At 53.8% G+C, this 26,387-nt stretch overlaps 1 protein-coding gene across 3 annotated transcripts in view; it reads right to left on the bottom strand.

The window, feature by feature from the left end:
* The window catches only part of AGRN (agrin), a 124,549-nt gene that overhangs the window by 78,022 nt on the left and 20,140 nt on the right, over positions 1-26,387 (bottom strand). The gene's annotated exons all lie outside the window — the stretch shown is intronic.

Here is a 26,387-nt window from a genome sequence, read left to right on the forward strand (position 1 = left end):
CAACACAGGAACGTGCTGGCATTTCCCCAGTAAACCCCCTATTTTTCCAGTAGCAACCCTCATTTCAGGAGCATCGCTTATCTCCTCTGAGTTTATTTCCATCCCCACCTTCTAAGCCCATTGATTTAAACATGTTTTCATGGCACAGTGGGCTACCAGATCTGCATGTAGCCAGGAAACAGCAGGATCCTGATGTTACTGATGATACTGCACACTGCAACAGCCTAAATCACACACAGCAAGACAAGGGAGAAACAGAGCCCCAGAACACTAAATATGTGCAAACAACAACGAAAACCCCACCAGGAACACATCAGCGCTGACCACTATCAGCCACACAACACAAGCATCCTGGATGCTCACCGCCGTTGGTCTGAGCCCTGGAGAAGTCTGCACTCTTTCCTCACAAAGATGGCTAAAGTCGGTCCTGGGGAGAGTAACAAGTGCAGCCAAAGACTCAGAACCCAACATGCATCAACTTTGTGGGTTGTCTTGTCAATAGAAGATTTTCTGAAACCAAACTCACAATTTGGAAATGTTCAGGAGCCAAGCCTGGAGCTACCCACAGCCAGCTTCCCGATACAGGCTCCCAAGGATCAGATGTTTCCCACTCAACAAAAAGGGGCACATCCTCTACCAGCGCAGCTTGAAACCTCCTATCCAAACGCATCACCTGGGCTGGAACTACTTTTGAAGTCTAGGAAACCAGAGCACAAGGTGAAACAAGGTCCCCCAACACACATGATGAAAGAGAAGGTTAACAGTTACACAGGTGAGCATTTTAATAGTTGTTATTGAGCACAGCTTATTTATCTGCAAGTAAACTATGGCAGTAGAGAAGTCCTGTAACCATTACAGCATCCGTTCCAGGTGCCTGTGGAAACAGGAGCTGTCCTTGCAGCCAGGTCCTTGTCCTACCAGGACATGGGTGTCTCCTAGTGTGAAATGCAACTCTTAACCTCTCTTTTCTATTCCACCCAGACTGCTCTGCCTCCTCACAGGACCACACAATAGCTACCACACAGTTAAGAGCAGGGTGGAGCTCGGAGCACATTGTGCTTCTCGTGTGCTTTTCTCAGGCTGGACTCTCCAAGGCTGCTGATAGAGGACAGACACGGAGCCCCAGGGGCAGCACGGACGGACGGGTGGCATGCAGAGGATGGAGGTGGGTGACTTCCCAGGGAAAGGGAGTGTGCTGGGCCACATAGCAGAGGAAATGGAGGAGGAGGAGGAAGGCAAGGATGCAGCTGGACCACAGAGCCTCACCCACTGCTCTGGTACCCGGGCTGAGGGGTGCTGAGGCCTCCCCCAGGCTCTGCATGCCACGTTAGCAGCAGCTCCCACAATGGGCTGCGGGACATGGGTAATGTGACACTGTGAAGAGTCCCGACAGCTCACTGAGACTATTAGGGGAAAAACAAAGTGAGCATTGAGGGCTAGAGACGGCCCTATGCCAAGGAAGTGACGTACAGCCTTCTCCATTGGCAACCGGGAGCCCTCTCAGCTATAACCTGTTGGGAGATGTAGGGAAGAAAGGAAAGAAGGGAAAAACAGCTTAAAAATATCCCAAGAGCAGCACAGTTATTTTGGGATTTTAATTTATAAAAAGCGGAAGAAAAACAGAAATGAAAGCCAAGACCCCATGGCCAGCTCTGGTGCAGATGAAATGTTAGTGTCTGGCTGCAGAACTGCAGCACTGCCTCCCTTCCTTCGCTCTGATGCCTCTAAATTAAAATTATGTGGACTGCGCTATCTCCATCAGATCCCATTATCAGCTGGCAGGAGAGATAGCTCTTCTGGGCCCCCTTACAGACCAGTCTGGGACTGCCAGAGGGAACGGGGCCCACCTCCTTTTACTCTGCTACTCCCGGGGAGCTGCAGGAGAGCCCCTTCTTGCCAGGGCAGCACCTCCAAATAGACGTCTTGCCAAGGTGAAAGGAAGCAGCCACAGCACGTTTGGGATAGCAGAATAGATTTGATTTTGACAGCGTGCAGGAAGGGGTCAGGGGCTTCTGCTGGGGCATTCCGATGCAGAAGCCCTGGGGACAAGGCGTGCTTGTGGTTGGGGTTTCTACAAAGCTGTCTGCCCGCCGTGATTCCAGGGGATTCGACTCGATCACTCGATCCCTTGCCAAGGGACAGGATGCGAAAGGCAGCGTGGGAGACAGGCAGTCACTGCAGGGAACCGAGTGTGGGCAGTTGTTACGGAATCATCTGGGTTGGAAAAGCCCTTGAAGCTCCTCCAGCCCAACCATGACCCTCACCCTGACCGTTCCCAACTCCACCAGATCCCTCAGCGCTGGCTCAGCCCGACTCTTCAACCCCTCCAGGGATCCCGGGGACTCCCCCCCTGCCCTGGGCAGCCCATTCCAACGCCCAACAGCCCCTTCTGCACAGAAATCCTTCCTCAGAGCCAGTCTAAACCATTAGGTGTTGTGTATTTTGGGGGACATTCCCGTTGAACAGGCGAGTCTCAGGTCCCCCCCACCTTTGCTGTGTGGGTACAGCTCAGTCCAGGCACCGTGGCAGAGGGCCAGCAGCCACACAGCACTGGTCACACATCATTTACTGGGCACACACCACTGCTCACCCACTGGGGTCCCGCAGCCACTGGCACCCCACTGCTCTGCCATGCACCTGCCAGTCCAGACCACGTCACCTAACATGCACGGGACAAGTGACATGCCTGAGGCCACTGAGCAAGAAGCTGTGGCAGAGTTATATAGCACACACAGAACAGAGTCAAGCTGGAGACAGAAGAGCTCATTTTCCATGTGCCCAGGCACAGCATTCCCAAGCACCTTTTCTTTTTATCCCTGCAGGTGGGTTCAACTGGGGTGTGGAGCCCCTTTGGCTCCAGCTGGGGCTTTGTGCTAGGTAACGAAGTGTCACTGCCTGCCTGCTCAACAGCAACCAAAACTTTCATATGCGGATCCCAAAACCTGGTGTTCATGGGGATTGTAACAACAGCTGCTTTTCAGTGTCAGGGGAAAATCAGAAGGAAGCAAGACAGTGACAAAGTGAAGATGAAGTTGCCTAGCCAAGACCCCCGTAGGGCTGCAGCCCTCAGGAAACAGGAACTGCAGCTCTGTAGCACCAGGACAAGAGACACAAGTGCTGCTCCAGGCCCAAAGCCCACCTGGCTGCCTGGGCTGCAGAACAATGGGACGAGTACATGGGATGAGGAGGAGAAAAGGGTCAGTGTCCCCTGCGCGTGCTGCCAGCTCTGGCTTACAGATGGGGAACAGAACCCCAGAAGGGTTAAAGGACTTGAGACACCCACTCAGCCACAGCAAGACTGAACACTTGACCCCGCAGAGCCAGAAGTCGTCTGTGACTCATGAACCACTCTTCTGCTCAGCAACTACAGCCACTCACCCACGCAGCAACGCTACCGGAGTCCCAGACACCCCAGCACCCTCCCACCCGTGGAGCTTCCACCCCACAGCTCCTGCTCCTTCTTCCTGCAGGCTGGGAGCTCACGCCGCTCAGCAGGGTGCACACGTTGTCCCTCTCGTTTTTAGAACAAAAGTGCAATTGAGATGAGTAACCCCAGAGCCTGACCTGCCTTTCAACTCCAGCAAATTTCACTGGGCTTTGATTTTTCCCTTCATCATGCTGTGGCTCAATGAAGCAGCTGTTAACAGCAAGAAGGGGAAAATAAGTTTATTTTACTATATATTAAATAAAACGAAAAAGAAAGGAGTGCGGGAGGCTCTGTTCCAAGGTCAAGCACTTGACTGCAGAAAGTTTTCCCAGAGAAACACGCTCAGAGCAGGGGAATACACCCAAGCTTTGCAGAGAAGCGATGCAGAGCAGGAAGCTGGTGCTTGTGCCACGCCATGCCAGGGGATTGCAGACCAGGCACGCAGCCACGGCTGGAACAAAGCAGACCTACCCTTCCTAAGCACCCAGAACATGCTTTTTGACTTACTCCTGCCAGGGGTTGAGCCACTACGTCATGAAGAGTTGTACTTTGGAGAAACCACGTGTGACTTGGACAAGTCACCCAACACAGCTGTTGTGAGGCCTAACTATCTCCTGCCGAACAGCTCAGATCAGACACTTGACCAACGCCTCTCCCTGACCATTTCCCCTCCGCTCGGGGCTGATGAACAAGATGTTCTCTGGGAAAACCCTGCCTGGAGAGCCCAACCTGAAGAGGAGGCCCTGTAAGTTGGCCTTGCAGAAAGACAACGACTAACCAAACACAGGCTCAACCTCGGGGCTCTAAGCAGGGCAGGGGGTTTCCTCTGCAAGTCTCCCATCGAAGTGGGAACCTGCTGTGTGCTAGTGAAGGATATTGTCCACCTGCACACCCCTCCTCTCAGTCACCCGAGAGAGGACGCTGGACTGCCGGCAGAGCCAGAAGAGATTCCTGATGGATCCCAGGAACCCAACAGCACGGTGTTTTCTTTGCCCTCAAGCCGATAAGCCTGCCAGTGAGCTCCAGGTTGGTCGGTCTCATTCCCAAGGAAACAAGCCAAGGGTTCCCACGCCACCTTCCCGCTGCTCGGTGCACAAAAGCAACACAGACTTCCTGAAATCCCTCTCTCCGTGACCCTCCCTACTGTTTCTCTGCATCCTGCTCCAAGGCCACACTCTATACGGAGATAACAAGGCACTTGCTGCCAAAACCAGCAGCCGGAGGGGCCCAGGATCCACACAAATCTGCATTCAAACAAAGACCTGATCTGAATGGTCAGAAGCTGGAGATGAAGCCCTGTGCCTCGGGCTTACTTAATCCACCTCAAGGCCAGCGTTGGGGTCTCTGGAAGAGTACCAAGGTCCCACTGAAAGCTGGAGGCACCCAGGCACCCACCTCCAGGCAGTGCCAGGAGGGAGCCAGCAGTCGGGCAGGGTGAGAGCTCAGCCTGCAGAAACGGGCAGATCTGCTGCACCTTCCCCAAGCAGTGCCCAAGACAAGGGGCTGGAAAATGTCAGAATAACCATTTTCCATCACTTTTAATATTAAATCCCTAGACAAAGAAATGGAACGCAAGCAATTGCCCACTAAAAAAAAAAAAAAAAGAAAATTTCGCCATTTTCTTTGCAGCTGGCACTTAATTCAGACATTTTCTTAAGTCTGGGGCATCCAGCCGTCCCTGCTCTTGTAAATTACACACTAATTAAACACATTACACTCACTCTCAAAAACATATCAATCAATTGGCATGCGATCAGCATCCAATAATTGCTGCTGCTGCAACTCAACCTCCCTGGAGAGGTGCAATTTTCTGTGTTAATTGTTTAGGTTTGGCAAGTGAGCTAACAAGCAGCCCAACTGCCACCTTGGGAGGAGGGTGCTGCTGAAGGGAGAAGAGGAGGCAGGGATTTTCCCACCTTCCTCCATCCCAAACTCTGAAGAACAGTCCCCAAAACACAGCCAGAATTGAAACCAGATGTGTAGGAAGCCTCTCATTAGCAGTAATTGCTTTGCAAGGATTTGAGGTTTCCCCTCTGTGCCACCACCAAACACACTTTTAAGAAGCTGCTGTGGGTTGGGTACCAGGACGCGCTAGTGGAGGGGGGAGGAAAAAACCCACAGGGCAGAGTCTCTACTATACTAACATTTTTATTGAAGCCAGGGAAAGTTTACTCAGACTGGGCTGGCTGCAGGCATCAGCCTGCTGAGTGGCAGAGGATCACTGCTCCAGCAGATTAAGCTGAAAAAACCCAGCATCTCCAACCCTCTTTCTTGAGCGCAGCTCATCACGGCCAAATGATTCGTGAAATAGCCTCATGATTAGCTCCCTTGCACCCTCCCTGCTTTCATAAGGGGGAACACAGGCACAAGACTCGTCTCCTTCCCCACAACTCAAGGCTGATTAGAGGATCTGGCAGGGAATCTGTGCTTCTCTTACCCAACCATCCCTGCTTGTAATTGTACCTGTGGAGCGATTTTCCTTGGATTACAGGGCTGAACTCGGAACAAATCAGAGCCAAAGACACAAATAAGAACAGGTCAATCAGGTCCTTGATTAGAACTGCAGAGCTGTTTCTGTTCCTCAGAACAGGGAGACCCAAAAGAAGGCAGGATAGTCATGAGCTGCCCGAGGGACTGGATGAGACCTGAGACCTGCTCTGCTCAGCCCTCGGCCCCTCTGAGTCCTTGTGGCATCCAGAGCCAATATTTCCTCCACGCTGCACAAATTTCCCACACCTGACCACAACAGGTGGTAAGTAAGTGACAACTTGCCACCTATTCATTTTACTAAATCATCCCTTTGCTCTTGTGCGGAATTTCAACTTCTTCAAATAAAAATGCTGACAGAATCTCCCATTTATAGCCAATTATCTTCATAATCCTGCCTTCCTGCACCCCACACAGCCCTAGCTTTGATCACACCTCAAACCCAGAGGGAAGCGGACAGTGGTTAAGCAGCCAGCACCCCCGCTGAGCCGTACGTTGGCCTCCTCCCTTCCTGGGGGGCTCAGCTGGGACACAGACCCGCAGCCCCTGCTGCAGGGACCTGTGGTTTATTATCCCGAGATGGAAAACCCTGGGAAGCTCTAAGCCCCCACCAGAATCACCCCCACCACTGGGGCAAGTCTCTGCCCTGAGCAATTTGCCAGTCCCTACAGTTGGGGGAGCGTGAGGGACCCCAGTCCCAGCTGGGGTACACCCCCAGGAGGGGGGACCCTCACTGCAGGGACCACTCTTCCCCCCATTTCCTTCTCCAGCCCATGCAAGACAAAGGACCCAGTCTTTGCTAGACTTCAACTAACTGGAACAGCCACCCCCAGGGACAGGGTGGAAGAGCGATTCGAATGTCAAAGGAGGAGTAGGGCACCCGCATTATTTTTGGTGAGACGAGCATAATTGAGAGCCTGCAAATCTCCTGTATTCCTTGGGCTCCTTTCTCAAGTCCCTTTAGCATGCTGTATCCCCTCTCTTGGCCCCCCCCAGCGCCAGCAGAGCTCAGATCGCAGTCTCCAGGGCTAAGACAATAGCTGCTTATGTTCTAAACTAGCGCTGCTTTCTGGGAAGACAGCCAGGCCTGGCAGCTCTCAGCAGCAGGGAATAAAAGACGTGTTTGTGCTACGGAGCCCCTCTGCACCCGTGGGGCACCCTCAAAGGGAGGCAAGGCATCAGCCTGCTGGGGACCCGAAACAGCAACGCAGACAGATGCCCTGGGCTTAGAGAGAGGGGAGTGAGAACGACCACGGGACCAAGACAGAAGCAAACGCCTTGTTCAAGGGAGGGAGCTGGTGCAACCAGCAGCAAGCAAGGCCCTTGGGCACAGGCTGATGCGCAGCATCCCCCCCCCCCCCTCCACCAGCCGAGGCTGCAGCACATCAGGCTGCTGAAGTCACTGGGAATTGAGGATGCTCTGAGCACTGGAGCTGCTCGAGGCAGGGACAGGGCAGAGCACGGGCACGGTCCCCACCAAGAGCAAGCTGCGTGGCAGCGATGCCTGTCTGAGCATGAACAGGGATCCCCGCTGCAGCAGAGCCCCCCCGCCCCTCAGCGGGCTCAGGCAGCAGGCAGGCAGCCCTGTTTTGCCAGTCGTTTCTTCCTGCTCGCTGCTGCCAAGCCTGAGCGCGCAGTCCCTGGGGGGTCTCCTCCGCAGCGTGGCCCTGTGAACGCCTGTACCGCGGGCTGGATAACAAGCAGTGCCCATTGCTCCCTCTGTAAGTCCCTGGAGAGGCAGAAGGTCCCAAGTGGGGATGGCCCAGCGGTACCCAAGCCCTGGCAGTGGCACACCAGACCCACCCGAAGAGCCTGAACATGGCTCTGATGCTTTCACACCCTGTATGTAGCTGGCTGGGAGGGGATGAAATCACACCCTCGTCCTCTTCACCGTCACAGCCACCTCCACAGGCTCAGCATCAGCTGCTGGGACCCCGCTTAGGGAAGGGCCCAGAGCCACAGGTAGGCATCGCGCTCGGTACAAGCCGTGGCTCAGCTCACACCTGCCTTTCCTCGGTCAGAAAGTGGGAATGCATTTCTCAGGCCAGGACTGCATCCCCTGCCTCCAGCCAGGGACACACAGCCCAGCACCACGAGATCAGCCATCCCCGCTAACAGAGGCATCGCAGGGAACCACCAAGGCTCCCCGCACACAATTTTCTGGGTTGAGCAGCAAGTACAGCTTTCACCCTGCAATCCCATCAGCTGCCCAGTATGAGTACTGCCTCTGTGTCCTTGACTATACGGGCTTTTGCCCCACTGGGCTCTTGGTACCTCTACCATGCCCCAGGCAGTACAGAAATCATTTCCTGATACTCTTCCTCCTCAGCACTGCTGTCAGATGCAATAACCAACACCGGTGTCTTTAAAATGTCCATGTTTCACTGAAGTGGAACAAAATGCAAATCAATTAATCTTTAAAAAAAAAAATAAACTGGCCTCTTCTTTTTCTTTCTTTTTACGAAGCTTTAAAGTTGCTTTTCGACTGTCCTGAATAATTGAAGTTAACATGAAAATTTAAAGTCTTTCAAGACTCCATTAAAATTCATTCTCTTTCCCTTTGGAGAATTGTCATTGCCAGAGTCCCATGTAGGGCAGACAGCACAAGCAGCTGCCTCTGTTCACAGTATTTAACTCCATTCTCTCTGGCTAGAGAAAATTCCCTCTTAATTGTTTAATGGAGACCCTGAAATAACATCCTTCACCACTCCCTGTCATCAGCCTACTAATCTCACTCCCACCTGATTGGAGCACAAATCCTGCATTTACCCTACCTCTTTCAACCCATTTAAGCTCCATCATTTCCTCGTGTCCCAGCATCCCACAGCGGGAGCACAGCACAGTAACAGGCCCCTGCACAGAGCCAGCAGGGAAGCTCCTCTGCCCCTTCCTCACACTAGTGAGGTGTGGTTTTCTGCTATTTCTGCTTCACGTATTCACTGGTGGGCATGGCACTTCTTAAATGATTGAGGTCTTGCATCTCCCAGCCAGAAAGATCCAAATAAACCCTCCGGGGTCAGCCAGCCTCTAGCAGAGAGCAGTAGGCAGCCACGTGCCTCAAGGGCAGCACCACCACCACGGTCCCTTCCAGGATGGTCGATGCTGGTGGCCATGGTCCTTCTCAGCACCCTGCGCTCCGAGAAAACAGTTCTTGTGGGAAGACACAGCTGGAAGCACGGGGAGAGCACCCGAGCAAAGCCATCCCCCGGAGCAGCAGGCAGGGGAGCACAGCTTGGCACAGCCACAGGGGAGAGTGGGGCACTACAAAGCAGCTCATGTTTTTAGAAATATGTATTTTTAAAATTGCAAGACTCCAAGCTATCTTTAAAAGGTTAAAATACACTTCCCCCCGAGCATCTGCAATGCAGGAGGGCTGGCCCTTGGTTGAGCCATCATATAACGTAAAGCACATGAGGGAAAAGAGGGGAGACCAGTAAAAAAATAAAGGCTAGAGCTGGTGTTAGAGTTCTTAAAATGATGCCAAAGCTATCAATCTCAAAGCTTTTCTGTGAGAGCTGTTCAGTAGCACCCTTGGCGGCTGTCGGCCGTTCCCAGGCCGCTGCTCTCTGGGCTCCAGAGGCTGTGGAGGGGGTCAGGTTTCCCATTAAATCATAGCACCAGACTGGAGGCACTGTTACCAATTAAGAGTTATAACCTTCGTTGAAGCTCTCCCAATTTACCCCACTTGACCAACTGACCCCGAAGATTTTGAACAGCCTCTGTAAATCCTATTGATCTTTCCGAAGCCAAACCCATGTGGGTTTTGTTTCCAGAAGGGAAGTCATCAGGGATCGAGAATGTTACACTTGCACTGCCCATTAACCTCACACTTTCCTTTTAAGCGTAAGGTGACCCTTTTCTCCTCTTGGTAAAGGAATAAGCTGGCACTTCAGAACTGACGCTTGCTGCTGGGAGCTTTTTGGAGCATTCCTAGCACTGAGTGTTCACCTCTCCACATGCTCATTCCTTGTGTAACCCTTACAGGGAAAACCACTGCCCTTCCAGCTGCAAGGAGAGCCAGGGCAGAGGAGGGCTTTGCTCTCAGGGCTAGTACGGTCCCTATTCCAAAAGAATGTAATGAGGACCAAACTACAGCTATTGTGCCCAGCAGTTAGTGCCAAGACTGAGGATTGCAGCAGGAGTCCAGGCTCAGGATCCCGGGAAAAGACAGAATACAAGGCAAGGATGCAGCACTCCGCTTCCCAGGGCAGCTCCTCCCTGATCGCCCAAGACAGGCCAGGTCCAGCACAGAAGCAACTGGAAAACCACCAGCTGGACATCTCCCACTGCCATGAGATCTTCTGGACTAGGAATGGCAAACCATGAGAGATTTATAGTCCTTTCCAGGTACATTATGTATTTAAAGGTACTGCAGAATCTAAGAGACAGATGCCAGGATGCAGAACTATCTGCAAAATGCTGTGAGCAAACAGGGCTATTATAAGGGATCATTAGCACAAAAGGAAACAGGCTGGAAGACAGCACGGCACAAGAGCCCACAGCCAGGTAAAGCAGGATTAGAGGCAGCAGCCAGTCTCTCCAAGCAAACAAGTTTGGAGCCAGCAACAGAAGCCAGTAGAGCTGGCAGTGAGGTTCAGTGAAGGACTTGTAGTTGCCCACTCCAGCGCATTAGGGTTAAAACAAGGAAAAAACCAAAATAAACCTCATCAAAAACTGCCTCCTCCCTAATTTCTCTAAGCCAACATACTGCTGGTGGTACAAAGCAAAAGCCTGACAGTATCTGACAAACACTAGCTCCATTCTGCTTCAGAGTCCTACAACTCTCAGTATTTTCTCTTGCCTGCCCCGATATGCTCTCCTGCAGAACTTCTGCAAACTCAAAAGGCTCCGCATCATTTTTGCCAGCAGAAGGGCCAGGAAAACAGTCTGGGGTCTTTTCTGTGATCACAGAGAATTAATGGTCCTAGCATGAGGCTGAGATGGCCAAGATTTTTTTTATATATAGAAGATTCAAAACTGAACAGAGAAGAAGGTGGTTCAATCCACCTACAAGGGATGTCTGGTACGGGATGCAGGAACATCAAGAGAAGCCAGCCACCACCTTTCCTGGGATGGAAAGTGTCACTACCAACTCTACCAGAGACACAGGAGAAAGACAGCCCCGAGTCTGAAGAGCTCCGGTATCCTTATCTCCATCTTCATGATCACTCCCCCCAGCCACTGATGCCTAATGCCTAAGGAACCAGTTGCTACTCAGGCACAGCACACCCCACTTCTGCAAAATGGAAGTTTTATTCCCGTTTCTCTAACGAGGAGAAAGGGGCAGAGGCTTCTTTTTTTTTTTTTTGTGGCAGTGGGCAAAGGGGACAAGCTCTTTCTGTCCCCTCTCCCTCTGTGCTCTGCTTACCCCTGCCACCTGCACAGGAGAGCTCCCTGCAAGCCGAAGAGCCCTCCAGGCACCCACACATGCTCACTGCTGGCTGGGCTAGACTGCCCAGGAACAGGCTGATCCAAGTAATCAGCCTCCCACACACACGTACTCTGCTCCCTTGAAGCTCTAAGTTCCCATCACACAAGGCATCCTTGTGTGTCACGACCAAATGTGTCCTGGCCTCCCCTGCCCCACTTTCAGTCCAAGAAAGGAGATAAATGCTGTTCTTACCTAGTAATGAATAATCCAGAATCCACGTGGGAGAGGACAGCACATGAAAAAAAAAAAGTGCAAAAAACCAGTTGGTCAGACCAGAGTAAACTCTGCCCCCAGACTTGCCAAGCAGAGCTGCTCTGCCCTGCTCCTCCCCGGGCAGTGCAGGCTGGATCTGCTGGCCACAGAGAAAAGCTCACTGGAATTGGAGTGAGGAGGGGGTGAGGAGGGGGTGAGAAGTCCCCCACCCCACTCTCACCCCCCAGAAGCCTGCAGCCCCCCCAAGAGCAGCCAATTGCTCAGTGGACCTGCAAAGCATCATCCCTCACCCACCCTGACTCCGAGGCAGATAAAGGGTACGGATCAAAGCCCCACGAAGAACAGCTTGGATAAAAGCAAGGGAGAAGCCCTGACCTCTGTGGATCTGCAGGGACTCCAGAAGACAGCAGATAAGCCTTATCAGTGGCACAGAAGACAGTGGAGTCCTTGGTTCCTGCCACTCTGCTGACAAGCAGCCCAGGGAACAGGCCCAATCCCCACAGAACCACACTGTGCAGCATCCCGAGTTCTGGGGGTATCTGCACCTCCTCTTCTGTGTGCTACAATAAAACTCAGTAAGGGGGAAGCAGACAGATTACGTGGCAGAGGAGGACTTGCCTTTCCCCAGGAAGGAGAAATGCCTGAGCAGTGCTTGAGCCAACCAAACAAGGAGGAATTTACCTGCTAAAACCCACGCAAAGATTGTAATTGGTGGCAGGGAAGAGGCAGGGTGGTGAGGAGCACTGCTGGGGAACATCAGTGCGGTGTGAAATGGGTGACACACCTCAAGGGGAAAGGGTCCATCTGGCAAAGAAACATCCAAGTGGCATCTATCAGCCCTGCCAGGATGGAGGGCTATCACCAAGGGTACAGCCCAGGGCATGGAGTAGTCGAAGGATGCACACGCAGCGAGCATGAGGAGGAAGAAAGCGGCAACCAAGTTTATTTTCTCTCCTGGCAACTCCCCTCATGCTAGAATGCCACAAAGCCTCAGACCTCTCTGTAGCAAAGGCATGCACTCTGCAGGGCAGCAGCCAGGGTATCACACAGGATCTGGGCAGAGAGGAGAGACAAAAGTGAGCAAGTGGGCAGGAGAGGCTGGAGGTCCCAGGTCCATCTGTCTTGCATCACCACACACACCAGACACCTGGCTCCTATGGCAAAGGTTAGCAGGACCTCCAAAGGTTGTTGCTGGCCATTCCATTATCACCTCGTCCTCTGCAACATCTGTTCTGTACAGCCAGACCCCTTTTCTCCCCTGCTGCAAGGGATATACCTGAAATGCTCCACGAGGGGAACGCACAACTGTTACACGAGCCTTCTTCTGCAGTCCCCTCTGAGGGCTGGGATCAGGTGGACGAAGCTCAGGAGACTTGAGGGAGCCCATGAACCATGGTCAGCCGGAGGAGTCAAAAGCAAGAAAGTACTGCTGGCTCACACTGCATCAGCCTCATTTCCTAATAGCAGGTTTTAATCTCCTAATTGGGCTGCACCGATGCTTCCAGCACTCAGGACAGGGTTATGGAGCTGAAGTCACCTGGATGGCTCAGAAAAAGCTGGGCAAGGAGCCAGGGCTGGAAAAGTCCCAACACCTCCACTAGCACTTAGGACACCTCTCACTCACCATCCCCCGGAGACAGAGGGATATTGCTCTGCTTAAATCAGGGGAGAGAAACCACGGGACAACAGGGACTCACCTCAGGTAACCTAAGGATGTAAATTGGAGGCACGAGAAAGGTTTGCTCCAGATTGAAGAGAGCAGCTTGCTGCTGATATACACAGTACCCCCCGCCCCATCCAGGGCTGGCAAATAAAGCAACAGGAGCACACACAGTCCTTGTGTTAACTGCAGAGAAGTGACAACGGATCCTGCCCCAGCCCTGATAAAGTTACGAACTCCGGTAAGCGCCCTTGCTATCTCTTTCTGGTGACCACTTACTTGTCTGCTCCTCCCATAAAGATGCAGCATGTTCCTGCTTCGCTTGGCTTGAGAAGATGCCTGTAGACACCCTCCCTGCAAGCGGGGCAGACCCGGATTAACTGTCCTCAGGAGAAAGGCAAGACCTGGGACCCAAACAGCCCAGGAAGATGCTGCCCTGTGTTTAACTGAAGGGCCAAGCCACAAGGTGACCACAAGGCTGTTCTCTCCTTACAGCTCAGGCGTGGAGCCCAAAATGCTGTGCTACAGCAGGCAGCTGGCTAGTGCTCTGCCCCACAGACTAGCCCACGCAGTCCCTCTGGGCTATGGCGTGGCATAAAGGTCCTCTAGATCAAGAGCCGTGTCCCATCCTGGCAGTGAGCATGCCTTCGGGAGTGGGTTGATCTCACTCCATTTTAACATGAAGTCCTAAGCTGAGGGTGTCATTTTTGCAGCTTCCCTCCTCAGTGAACGAGGAGATACCCCTCCAAAAGGGTGCTGAGACTAAAATGCAGGTTAAAAGCGCTCTAAAATTCCTTTAAGATCAGCATGGTGGACAGTACAGCCTCAAAGAGCAGGTAGAAATGACACCACCGTAAACCACCCGGCAGGGGTTTGGGAGCAGCAGGCCAGCAGAAAGCAGAGTCACGTACCCACAGCACATACCCTGGCTCCCGGAGCGAGGGAGCGGGCATCTCTCCCAAAGCGGGAAGGCCAAAAGGGCAGCGAGAGCCCAACGAAGCCAGGGAGCAGCAGCAGACAGCTGCTGCCAACGCTCTAGCCAGCAAGGGTTGCCAAGGCTGCTGGGCTCTGTATACGCAGCAACAACCTTTGAAGTCAGGGCAGAGGAATGTGCCCTGCTACGCTCCGCCAAGGGACCGTGCCCAGGCAGCCACCTCTCTGCTCTTCACCTGCCGCCTGGCCCAGGACCACCCCCCTGTACACAAAAATGGGGGTCCACACTCCATCCTGCCTTTAGGCAGTGAGCCAGAAGGAGCGAGCTGTGACCACAAAGCATCTTGTTCTCTAAGCACTCACTTCCCAGGGGAAAGGTGCTTGGGAGCTGCAGGACAGCACCCAGCAGCCTGGCCAGGCCACACTGCTTGCCCCGTGACACCAGGTGAAAGCTCCCCCCCTCTCCAGCCCCACAATTCTCCTGTTTTCAAGCTGCTCTGACAGTCTCTTTACTGGGGGAGGGAGCCCACCACACACATCCTTTATTGATTGAGGCCACGGACTCCTTCCGAACAAATTCCAACAAATTTCGGGTGTTGATTCCCACGTAGGCAGTTTTCTGCCTGTAAACAATTATTCCTGTATTTTGACACCCCCATAGCGTGGTCAGACCATCTGTCTGAACTGCAAGGCTGTTAACTGGTGTTAAACTGCCATTAGCTGCAGATGCAGAGCTAGCACTAGGATTTAAAACAACCACGAAACCCTGAACCACACATACAAGCGAAGAAGACGCAGTTGAGACGAACCGGCAGAGCCAATTATCTGTCCCCTCCGGGCATTAAAGTGCCACGCAGACCCCACAGCCTCACCACGCTGCTTTCCACAGCCTGAGCTGTGACTTTGCCCATCCCGTTGACCAAGACTCCCTCCCACACAGTGAGGCCAAGTGGTTCCCACCCCAGGCGGGAGCAGCACCTGGCACGACACCCCGATCTCCCACGTCGTACATGGGCGTGATTCCTGTAACAGGTCAGTGTTACAGTGGACGGTTTCCAGCCCCGCTCCGGGGCGAAGAATGTAACACATTAAGATGTAAGACATGCAAGATTTACTGTGAAGGGAAAGCCTTTAATCTGAGGCAGGCTTCAAGCAAGTGCCAGCTCCTTTCAACTCTATCCTCACATACGCGCTGGTGGAGCCCCGGCTGTCGCACCGGAGGAGCGTGGCGGCAAGGGTAGCACTTGGAGAGACCCGGCGGCGCAGATCCCCAGCCCCACCAACTGCTGCGGGGCTGCAGCCACACAGGCTGGAGTCAGGAGGGTGCAGACGCACGCTCAGATGCGACGCTACCTCACGTCCCACGCCAGCGGTACCGTGTGTGCGGGGAGCCAGGCACACGCCATCACAAGCCACACGCGGGCCAGGCACAGGGAAGCCGCTTCTGCCAAGGGCTCCGGGATGTGCGTTTGTGTGAGCCATGACTGCTCTGAGCGATGGGACACACAGAGACCATCGAGCAGGGTCCAACCTCCCTTGAGCCCCATTATGCCGCGGGGCGCAGAAGCCACAGAGCCGGGTGGCTGGGAGGAGGAGGAAGAAGAAAAACTCCCTCTAACAAAACGGCATTCCCTGCACAAAGCTCTGAGCGTGCCAGGCTGTGCCCGAGGCCCCTCTGCAAGGTGCCCTCTGGCAGCGAGGGTGAGCCACACACCCCTCCTGTTCAGACATGCTGTGCACATCCCCAGTGCCCTCCCACAGCAGCATCCTTCCTCCTTCCTCCTCCCGCAGTGCCTGCTCCCAGCTGGGAGCTCCCAAACCTCCCCTTCCTGCAACTGGAGCTTCCAGAGGCAAGCGGGTCTACTTGCATAAAAGCATAATAGCAGCTTAACCCCTTAGTGCCCTCTCCCTCCTGCCCCGTGACAGGAGGCACCACCTTGCCAGGCTAGAGGTGGCCGGATCCACACCCCTATGAGCCCTCTGCACAGACAGCAGTGCGGGAAGTGCCCGTCCTCTGCAGCCAAATCCTTGCAGATCCGCATGCACAGGGTCAGAGTGCAGACCTCTGCGGCAGGGGAGGAAAAGCCCCCGCTGGAAAGCAGAGCAAAAGGCACCGAATATGTGCGAAGGAGCCAGCCAGCCACCAGACTCTGCTCGGGAAACAGAAGCCCTGGAGCTGTATTTTCTCTTATCGTGACAGATGCAATAGCCAGAGGGTCTCTAGGGGGTGGAGGCTCACTGGCTGGGTTCACAGGGCAGGGGCTCCAGCCCACACTGCTGCTTCCCTTCATCCTTTTGGCAGAAAGACACCAACTCACCCCAGGGACCGATTTCCAGGGCAGCACTTCACCAAAGGGTTCCCACGCTTCGGCTGGGCGGAGGTGGTGGGACAACCTCGCTTTGGGGAAGAAGAAAGCACTTCTCACACACTCCTCTTTCTGCAGAGGCGACATAACACGACATATGCAGCCGCTGGCAGGCAGGGAGCCCAGGGCTCCCAGTGCCACCATTGCCAAGTGGGATGCTCCCGGAGAGCAGGTCCAGGCTCTTTGGGATGGGGACAATGCCAGCACACCCATCACGGTGACAGCCACCAACTCAGGCACAGCCACCACCCTTCTGGGTACAAGGGCAGGCAGCACAGCAAGGCAGGAGTGGGGCATAAACACAGGCTCCTGCCTTCAGAGACAGCTTGCCCACAGGCCTGCACGAGCAGGAGTGGTCCAGCTGCCATCTTAAAGCATCTCTTTCCTTTTGTTTTCTCTGCTCTTCTGATGGTTCTCCTGTAGGCAGGGTTGCAAAAGCCCAGCCTGAAGCACAAAGGCAACGCTCCACAGAAAGTGAGCTAACGAGGACTGGCTAAATCCAGACAGACCTGCAGTTCCTGCACTGGACGCTGCGTGACAGTAGCACATGGGTGGGCACGATGTCAAGTTAAGATGAGCTCAGAGGAGCTACACAGAAGGCAACACCACACACCCTATACTCCCACCGGCAAGGCTGCTCCCAGAACTGTACCCCTGAAGATGCTTCCAGCTATTGTGAAGCTATACATCACCATCCACGCACCCTCAAGTCACAGCCAGCTTCTCCCACCAGTCCTGCCCTTCCTTTCTGGCTCCATGGCATTTAAATCCAGATGCCACAAAGCAGAGCTGAGGGATGGGACGTTGCTGAAAGCATCACTCGCTGCCTCAAGGGAGCCAGCCTGCAAGGCCTCCGCACAGTCTAGAAAAGACTCCCTTGGGCAAAGAAAGTGCAAGTCCAGCTGGCTAGGAGTCTAACAGAGCTGTCTGGGAGAAATTATCAGTCTAGAAAAACAATTCCAGCCTGGGTTTCTTTAGATTCCCTCCTGCTTCAGTGCCTGGGAACTGGGTCCCAGCCAGCAGCTCTGAGCTCAGCAGGCAAGGGTTCTCATGAGCCAGAAGAGCATGAAGTAGATCAGCTGGTGTCAGTAGGAAGCTTGGGATGAAGGCAGAGTTTAAGAGGAATTTGGCAGATATGCCCCCTCAGCTTGAATCCAAAGTAGAGATGCTCCCAGGCAACCAAAGTTTCATCCCCTAACAAATCTCTGAGCTATTTCTGTCTACCATCAGCTTCCCTTTCACCTGCAAATGGAAGGGTCGTGTTCTGTCCAAACCAATTTGCCCATGCTGCTATGAAACTCTGCCGAAAACACTCACTCCTAGCACTTTACTCCAAAGAGCATTTGAGACCTGCACATCCACCGTTCTGGTGCAGCCCTCTACAGCAAGCACATCCCTGAGAGCTGTAGCACAGCCAAGCACCAAGAAAGCTGCTGTTTCTCTCCCCTTTGCTGAGCAAAAAAGGTGTTACCCTGGGGAGAGCAGAGCAGGAACCTGGGCCTGTCTGCAGCACATCATCCCTTGGAGCGTGCCCAGGGCAGACTCCCATTGCAATGAGACTAGCAAAAGGAATGGCAGCTTTAAAATAACAGGTTAGCTCAAGATATACCCTTCATCCCACCAAGGCAGCTCAGAAATCCCTCCTGCAGTTTGTTAGCAAATAAAGCCTGGAACATGAGCCGGCCTGGGAGCTGCCCTGCTGCGGAGAGAAAGGCCCTGCAAAGCAGCGAGCTGTCAAAGCCCCAGCGAGAGCAGAACCTGGGGCAGGACCCTGCAGGGAAGGATGAGGAAGCAAGACAACTCCTTTCCCAGGGGATGAGAATACAGCAGGCTTGAGGAGAAAAAAAACAAGTTCATCTGAAAAAAAAAACCACACAGTGAGGGATTGGGAAGACCATGTTTACCCTGCGCCACATCAGCCAGCTCCTACAGAGCACCCTTCTAGCTTCTGTGGGAAGCCATTAGTATCAGGGTGTTTGGTTTTTAACTAGTCACAAGCTTGTAACAACAGCAGTATCAGCATTAGCTAGCTGGAAAACCTTCTGAGTTGCTCCCCAGCTTGGAAGACTGCAGCTAACAGCCCCCGGAAACGGGGCGTGCGGGCAGCCAGCTCGCAGCAGGGAAGCAGAGAGGACACCACGACTGCAGCCACATTGCCCAGGCAGCTGTAGGGAGCACATCTGATCTCTGCCCATGGAAAAGACCAAGAAAGTGGCAGGTGAACCTCAGCCAGCACAGGGCTGATGAGCAGATACAAGAAGAATGTCTCCCCGCAGGTGAAGTGGGGAGAGACAAGGATCCAAGCCCATCAGTGCTGCCAGCCACAATTCGCCGCCCCAGAGCCTCCTGGCTCCGAACAGCTCAGTCCAGAGAGTCCCATCGTCTCTCCAGCAATAGGAAAGCTGCTGCCTTACAGCTGGGGTGAGAGCAGCTGACAGACCAGCCTGGGTCTGCAAGACCTGAACAGGAGCCAGAGTGTGCCCAGCTGGCCAAGGAGGTCAATGGCATCCTGGCTTGCATCAGCACTAGCGTGGCCAGCAGGGACAGGGAAGGGATCTGAGCCCTGCACTCGGCACTGGGGAGGCCGCCCCTCGATTCCTGGGTTCAGTTTTGGGCCCCTCACCCCAAAAAGGCCATTGAATGACTCGAGCGTGGCCAGAGAAGGGCAACGGAGCTGGGGCAGGGTCTGGAGCACAGGTCTGCTGGGGAGCGGCTGGGGGCACTGGGGGGGTTCAGTCTGGAGAAGAGGAGGCTGAGGGGAGACCTCCTGGCCCTCTGCAACTCCCTGCCAGGAGGGGGCAGAGAGGGGGGATGAGTCTCTGGAGCCAAGGCCCCAGCGCCAGGCCCCGAGGGAATGGCCTCAAGCTGCCCAGGGCAGGGTCAGGCTGGCTCTGAGGAAGGATTTCTGTGCAGAAGGGGCTGTTGGGCGTTGGAATGGGCTGCCCAGGGCAGGGGGGAGTCCCCGGGATCCCTGGAGGGGTTGAAGAGTCGGGCTGAGCCAGCGCTGAGGGATCTGGGGGAGTTGGGAACGGTCAGGGTGAGGTTCATGGTTGCACTGGAGGAGCTTCAAGGGCTTTTCCAACCAAGATGATTCTGTGACCCTCTCAGGTCTTGCCACGCGACACCAGACCCCTGCCACATGTGGGCTCTCCAGCCCAGTGCTGCATCACTGCTGGGGCGAGCCCCAGCTGCTCCCCACGCTGGTGAGTGGCCCTTGCCAGACTCGGCAGTGCCAGCCCCCGTGGCCCTGGGCCTGAAGAACCTGCTCCAATCTTTCTGCAGGTAAAAGCGGCCTCAGGTCCCGAAGGGTGCCCGGGCACCCACAGCTCTCAGCCCTCTGCCCCACTGGGGTCTGCGAGTGATCTGACACCAGCACATGTGATTTGATTTGAGGGCCAAGAATTTCTCAGGGAAGTCCAAGAGCTCAGCTTTCACAAACCAGTGAAAGCATCAGATCCCTTTGATATGGGGGTCTAAACCCAGACATCCTTTTTCTATTTACTAGAACTACTTCTAGAGGTGGAAGTTTCTCTCTCATATTCCCAGGTTTGAAGGCTTGCCCAGGACTCTGTCAGTACCTTTAAGGCTGGCCTGGGTTTTTGCTCAATGTGCCTCAGCACGTGTAGAAGCAAAGCTCTGATGGAGGCTCTTGCTCTACCATAAGGCAGCACTGCCCCTGCTCAGCCAGCTGCGTACTTCCCCGAGTAAGTGGGTGGGAAAATCCAGCCTTTGATGTTCCACTGAGCGGCTCCAAACCAAAGATGGACTACAGGAGATAAAAACACCAAACAAACTTCACAACAGGATATATCCGGTAGATAAAGTGGGAAAGAATTTCATTTCCATGGAAGGCAGACTGCATGTGGTCCATGGAATAACTAAATAGCAGCTGTTTTCCACTCCCAGCACACGCTGCCTTTTACAGACATCACACCAGCAGAGCACAGACTGGGTGATAGAGGCTGCCCAGAACCTGTGTTAGTGCTCCAGGAAAAGCCATCCCAACAAATCTGTGCCCTGCACACAGTTCTGGGCAAGGCAGCTTCCCCTCAGCCTTATCTCAGCCTGCCCAGAGAGCAAAAGCCTCTCCCAGGTACCTGCAGCTGGACGTTATCCAACTCATCATTCACATGGTCAGCACAACAGGCTCACACACGAGCAAGCAGGCTAAAAACCACAATTTCAAAGACAGTAGCAACCCATTGCTAATGTGGATTTTGGTCCTGGGAACAAGGATCGATGACAGAGTAGCACAGGCCAAAAGAACCGTGGCTGCTCAATCTAGAGGAAAAGCATCAGAGGGGAGAGGTCACCAACTGTTTTCAAGTACAGAAGCAGTTTTAAGCAGAAAAGGGAACAGGCCGTTCTCCATACCAGGGTGAACAGGGAAGATGCTCTGTGTAAGTTACTACTATTGATTCAGACAGGCCATCCCAGGAAGCAAGTTCCCATCATATTTCTGTAACCATTTCCCCACCTTTTAAAGATCTTTGTAACCAGAACACTGAGCAGCTTAACAAGCTTGGCTCCATCTTCCAGCAGCCCAGACCATGATACCCTCCCAAGCAGCACAGCGAAGAGAGGAAGGTGCTTGAATCAACACCACGCTCCAGCCAGGCATTTTCTGGGTTGATGGGGCAGGGCAGCCTCACAAAGCTGCTTTTCTTCCCAGATCCAGCAGGCCCCAGGGCTGCCCCCTCCCCACTTCCTCTCACCATCCTCTTCCCCCTGAAAAGAGCCCCAGAGTTCAGTCGTGGCACAGATGAGCCCAGCACATGGGGCTTTGCGGCTGCAAAGCCCAGCTTAAGGCAGCAGGAAGGAAAGAAAGGAATAATGAGTGACAAGCCTCATTTGCAGTCTGGCAGTGCCACCTCTATTCTGAGCCGCGACCAGAGCCCTCTGCCACCACATCTATGTAATAATTTAAACACGTAAAACTGGCAGAAAAGGATGTTTTTACAAAGCTGAAAGAAGGGCTGTCATGTGGCAAAGCTCGATGGAGGAACTTTGTGCAAACCACTGCCAGCCCTGCCACGGTGGGCTCAGAGCTCTGTTCGACCGAGACACAAGAGAGAGACCAGCTGGCACACACAACACATCCCTGGAAACGTCAGGAAGCAGAGATCCCTCTGCCCCCCACGTCTGCTCTTGTTCACCTGCCTTAGTGAACACAGCTCGGACACCCACTTTACACAGCACTGCTCCAAGGAGCACCGTGCCCCTGTATCGTGTCTGGCCATGCAAGATGGACCGGGGGCTCAGCCTTGCAGCACCTGCTCAGCACGAGACAATGGTTCTCACCAGTGTTATGAACAGACAAAAACCTCCACTGCCAGAAGCAGCAGGACCTCTACCATCAGCACCCACCTCATCCCAGCTCTCCACTCACATGCCATGCTGAGCACCTATGGATAACCTCCTAAATTCAGCTTTTCTGCCCCAACAGGAGACCCAAGAGAAGTCTGGGAGCGAGTGACCATCTGAGCTCAGCTTAAGACAGCCAGCTGATTTGGGCCTTGCAATTCTTCTGCCTCGAGTGACAGCACAGTCCAGAGGGGCTAGGGCGAGCACTTGAACCACCCAACCCCAAAGATTTATTGCAAGCAGTGGAGCACAGCCCCAGCCAACGAGCCAGGACTGTGAGCAGGAGATCTGACCAAGTATGAAAAGCAGAATTCTGCTTTTAATTAGGAAAAAAAAGGGCACGCAGTACTCCCTCAGCATCCTCCAAGGAGACTATCTCCAGCCACGCTATTCCATCAGGGAGTGAAACAGGGTTTGTTTCAAGAGCTAAATATATGCTTCAGTCCCTCAGGGTTACTGACAAACCCTGGCAACAGGACTGCAGGAACCCTGGTAATATTGTAGGATTTGCCCAGCCCTCTAAGAATAACTGCACTGCCTATGAGAACATCACAGGAATTAGCTCCCTCCTGCCCACTACACCCCTGGTACCATGCAGGAGCCAGGAACCCGCTGCTCTGGGGCAGGACTGAAAGAACACAGATTTGCAGACTAGTTCAGCATTGCCTCAAATGGAAAACTCCTTTTTCTACAGGATTAGAAGTTTCACCCTTGGCTTCCTGCAGAGAACAGTGCAGCGCTGTGCCTGGTGCGGACCCGCCTGGGTGTCAGTGGAAAATAACCAGCAGTTCTCTCCATAAAGAGATTAAAACCTTTTTAACGTGGACAACAACCGATGAGGGAGGGAAGGGGAACTCTGTGGGAAGCATGTGCACGCAGGACATCACACTTCTAATTTCCAGGCATGAGCTGCTAAGCCAGCAGCAGCCGCCTGGGAAGGCAGGACCCAGCTCTGCCCCAGCAGGGACTGCCCCCAGTTTCCCCAGTCATTCCGCGGCAGCGCTGCCTTTCCTTGCTGGAGCTCCAAAGGCACTCTGCATCTCCAGCTTCTCTGCAGCTCCACACACCTCCTGTGGAGGGAAAGGAATAGCTCCCAGCCTCACACCACCCGAGCAAGTTGACACAAGAAGCCCCCAGCAAGGCAGGGATGCCAGCTGCTTTCCAGCAGCCTCACACCCTAACCATCAAGACCCAGCACTGCTCCTCAGCTGGGCACCTTCCCCAGCTCAGCAGAGGTGCTGCCTCCCCTCTCGCATCCTTTGACAAGCTCTAGCATTGCCCAAATTCTCTCCAGTGCTGCAGGAAAGCTCCTGGCATGGTTAAAAGAGGTGTCTGCCTCTGCATACAGGGGCACTCAGGGGATGCATAGCTGGCATTCCAGGCTGGCAGATCTCTGCCGAACATAATCCACCTGACCAGGGCACATGCCAGAACAGGTTACGCAAACAAAGCACACACACGGTGAGGGAGAACCGTCTTGGGCAGGGAAAGGGGAAAAAGGCTGGAGAAGGAGCTCAACCTTCCCTACACATTGAAGGGTCCTCAAGTCAAATCCTTCCAGCTGGGGTGCAGAGCACTCTCACCCTTCCAGCTCGCCACTGGCGAGGCAGTATTACACATTTGTCCTTTCTGTGCACTGCAGAAGGAGGAAAAAGATTCAACCCCATCTCCTCTTCTTGCCCCAGTTGCCTCAAGGGGCAGGGAGAGAGCAGGGCTGTTCTGCCAGCATTGCCACCCTCGTCTGGGCACTGTGACCACAAGCTGGGACACAGGCCCAAACAGGACTCACTGGGATGCTGCTGCATCCCCCTTCCTTCCTTCCTCCTAACCTGCAGTGTGGAGCAGAGCAGGGCGAGGTAATGCCGAGGATAGAGCACTACCCACAGCCCACACGGCCAAGCATCACCCACCCCAAAATCTGCAGCCTGCAGGGCCAGCAGTGCAGGAGAGGACAAGAACAACTGAAGGGAAAGCAAGCCAGGAGGGGTCTGAAGGAAGAGGTAGCTTCTTAAGCAAGTTTTTGCGGCAGAAGGACCTGCCCAGCCTTGTGCTGAGGAAGCCGTGTGCCCGCCCTGCTAAGGGAGAGGGCCTGAGCATGCACACACAGGCAGGCGTGCAGGCTCCGCACGGGCTGGGGTGCACTGGGACACCCCAGGAGGGAGCTCTGGGGCTACAGCACTGGGGGAACCAAAGCTTCGGCAGCTCCCATGTGAGAGTCTGGCTTTGTGTCCCCCACCCTGTGCCTGGGGACAGCATGTGACAGCCATGGGGACAGCACTGCAGCTCACCACCCTCTTCCAAGCCTTACAGTGACGATGCTGGCAGAGAGACCAGAGCAAGAGAGGCCACTGGCAGGAGCAACGATCCCCCTGGTTCATATCCTGCTGATGGCTGATTAAAGGAACAGTGCCAGAGCCAAGCAAGGGCTGAGCAAGCTTGCTGATACCCTACACCAACCCATGACCTGGAAATGGGCTTTTCAGGAACTTCCTCTGCCAGAAATGGCTTAACTCACACAACTGCCAAATAAACCAACTGATCCACCCATTGTGATTTTGCCTAATCCTTTTCAGCCCCTTAATATTTCTGGCTGTTACACCATCCATAGGCAACAAATTCTTTAGTTTAACTTGTCTCTGTGTAAGAGTGGCCTTCCTCTGAGCCTGCTGCATAGTTCCTCCACCCCTCCAGTCTTTTACAGGAGAAAATTCACGTCTTATACACCGATCAGCATCGCACACCTCTACACTGGTCTTTCCAAGTGAAAGCTTGCCCCAAGCCAAGAGGCTCCAGCATGCACATGGGAAGGGTCCTACCGAGATGTGCCAACAGCGATACGCAGAGGCTGCGGAGACGTGCCGTGCTCAGGAGACAGAGCAGGTGGCCCAACTCCAGCCCCATGGCTCCCTCTCCTCCCCTGACCTGTAGCCCCTTGGTGTCCCCAGGTGTGGTGGCAAGAAGCCATAGCGTGTGACCAGAGATTGCCCTCCTCCTTCCCAAGCTCGCGGGGATCCAGAAACTGGGCACCCAAGATGGAGACTTAGCCAAAGGCGAGGGAAACAGTCCCCAGAGACAAAGGGCAACCTATGGAGACGGGATCTCTCCCTCAGCGGGGTTACGTCACCCGCCACCGTATAGGGACATGCATCTCGGTGCCATTGTTTGCAGGCAACCTCACTGCCCAGGAATGCAGCGGCCTGTGGGGGCAGGGAGACGTGCTGAGGGTGGGAAATGCTTCCTGCACAGAAGAGCTCACTCCTCAGCACATCTATTAAACAAAGCTACGAGTGACCTGGCTACTTATCTGTGGAAAGGCAGCCGCCCGGGAGCAGAGGACTGCTCGACAGCAGCAGCTCCAGCACCCCACGCTCAGAGCACCAGGTCACACAGAGCACACACAGACACCCTTACCTGCACCCATTCTGGGCCTGAAGCCTCCTCGTACCTAAATCCACCTTTTATCCAAACCACTTGGTTACACATCCTTCAAGACTTCTAAATACGGAGCTCTGCTTGCTGCAGAGATGCCCTGTAAGAACCACCTGAGCTCTGTTTTATGGCTTACTTGGCTCTACCAAGGCAGGCAGCCCCCAGGCTTTCATGACCCATTAAAACTGAAGAACAGGTTGTTCCCCGCAGAGAAGCCAGGTTGGGTTAAGGTGGGTATGGGGCTGCAGGCCACTCGAGAAACACAGCCCATAGTTACAGCACCCCCAGGCACCATCCCAGGCAGAGTCCACCCCAGCACAGGTTGGCAGCAAACACCTCTTCCCCAAAACCCTGCATCTATCAGGATGCTTCTGCTGCACTAGTATTCCAGCCACAAGACAAAGGCAGCAAGAAAAAGGGAATTTCTGCAAGTTTACACACAGAGGATCACCGAGACCAAGTATAGGACAAATTTAACGGTGCTGAAAGAAGTAGAAGCTCACCTAGACAGAGCTCAAATGGCTCCTCATGACAGAGCTTCCCCATGCAACTGCCAGGAGCTTCCACTGATCCTAGTTTATCTCTTAGATAAACAGCATCAGTTAAAACAATTTGCTCAGGGATTTTATCGCTACATAAACAGACAACCCAGTGTAATAAGGAAAGCCGAGAGCAAAAGGGGCTGTAAGCAGGAGATGGACAAATAAAATAGACAAAAAAAATCCTGTTTTTTCAAAGGCTGACTCCTCAGGAGCACAACTGTCCCAAATGAAGCTACAGCCTATCCCAGGCCAAGCTCTGCCAGTCCCAAGCCACACAAATGGCTCCCACAGCCCAGTCAAAAGGATTTGCTTGGGTAATAACTGAGGAAGAGAACTCAATTCTGACCCCATAGCCTTGATAGATCTGTTTCCTAGTAAAGTTTTCGGGTACCAACAGAATGAGAAGTAACCAGCAGAAAAAGGGTCAGCCTGAATGAATCCCCTGGGAAAATATCACTGTGGAAGAGATGGAGCCACACTACAGTCCTGCACCTCATGTAGAGGAAAAATGATGCTCAGTCACCATGATAAAACC

The sequence above is a fragment of the Athene noctua genome, chromosome 22 (assembly GCF_965140245.1).
Source record: "Athene noctua chromosome 22, bAthNoc1.hap1.1, whole genome shotgun sequence".
Lineage (NCBI taxonomy): Eukaryota > Metazoa > Chordata > Aves > Strigiformes > Strigidae > Athene > Athene noctua.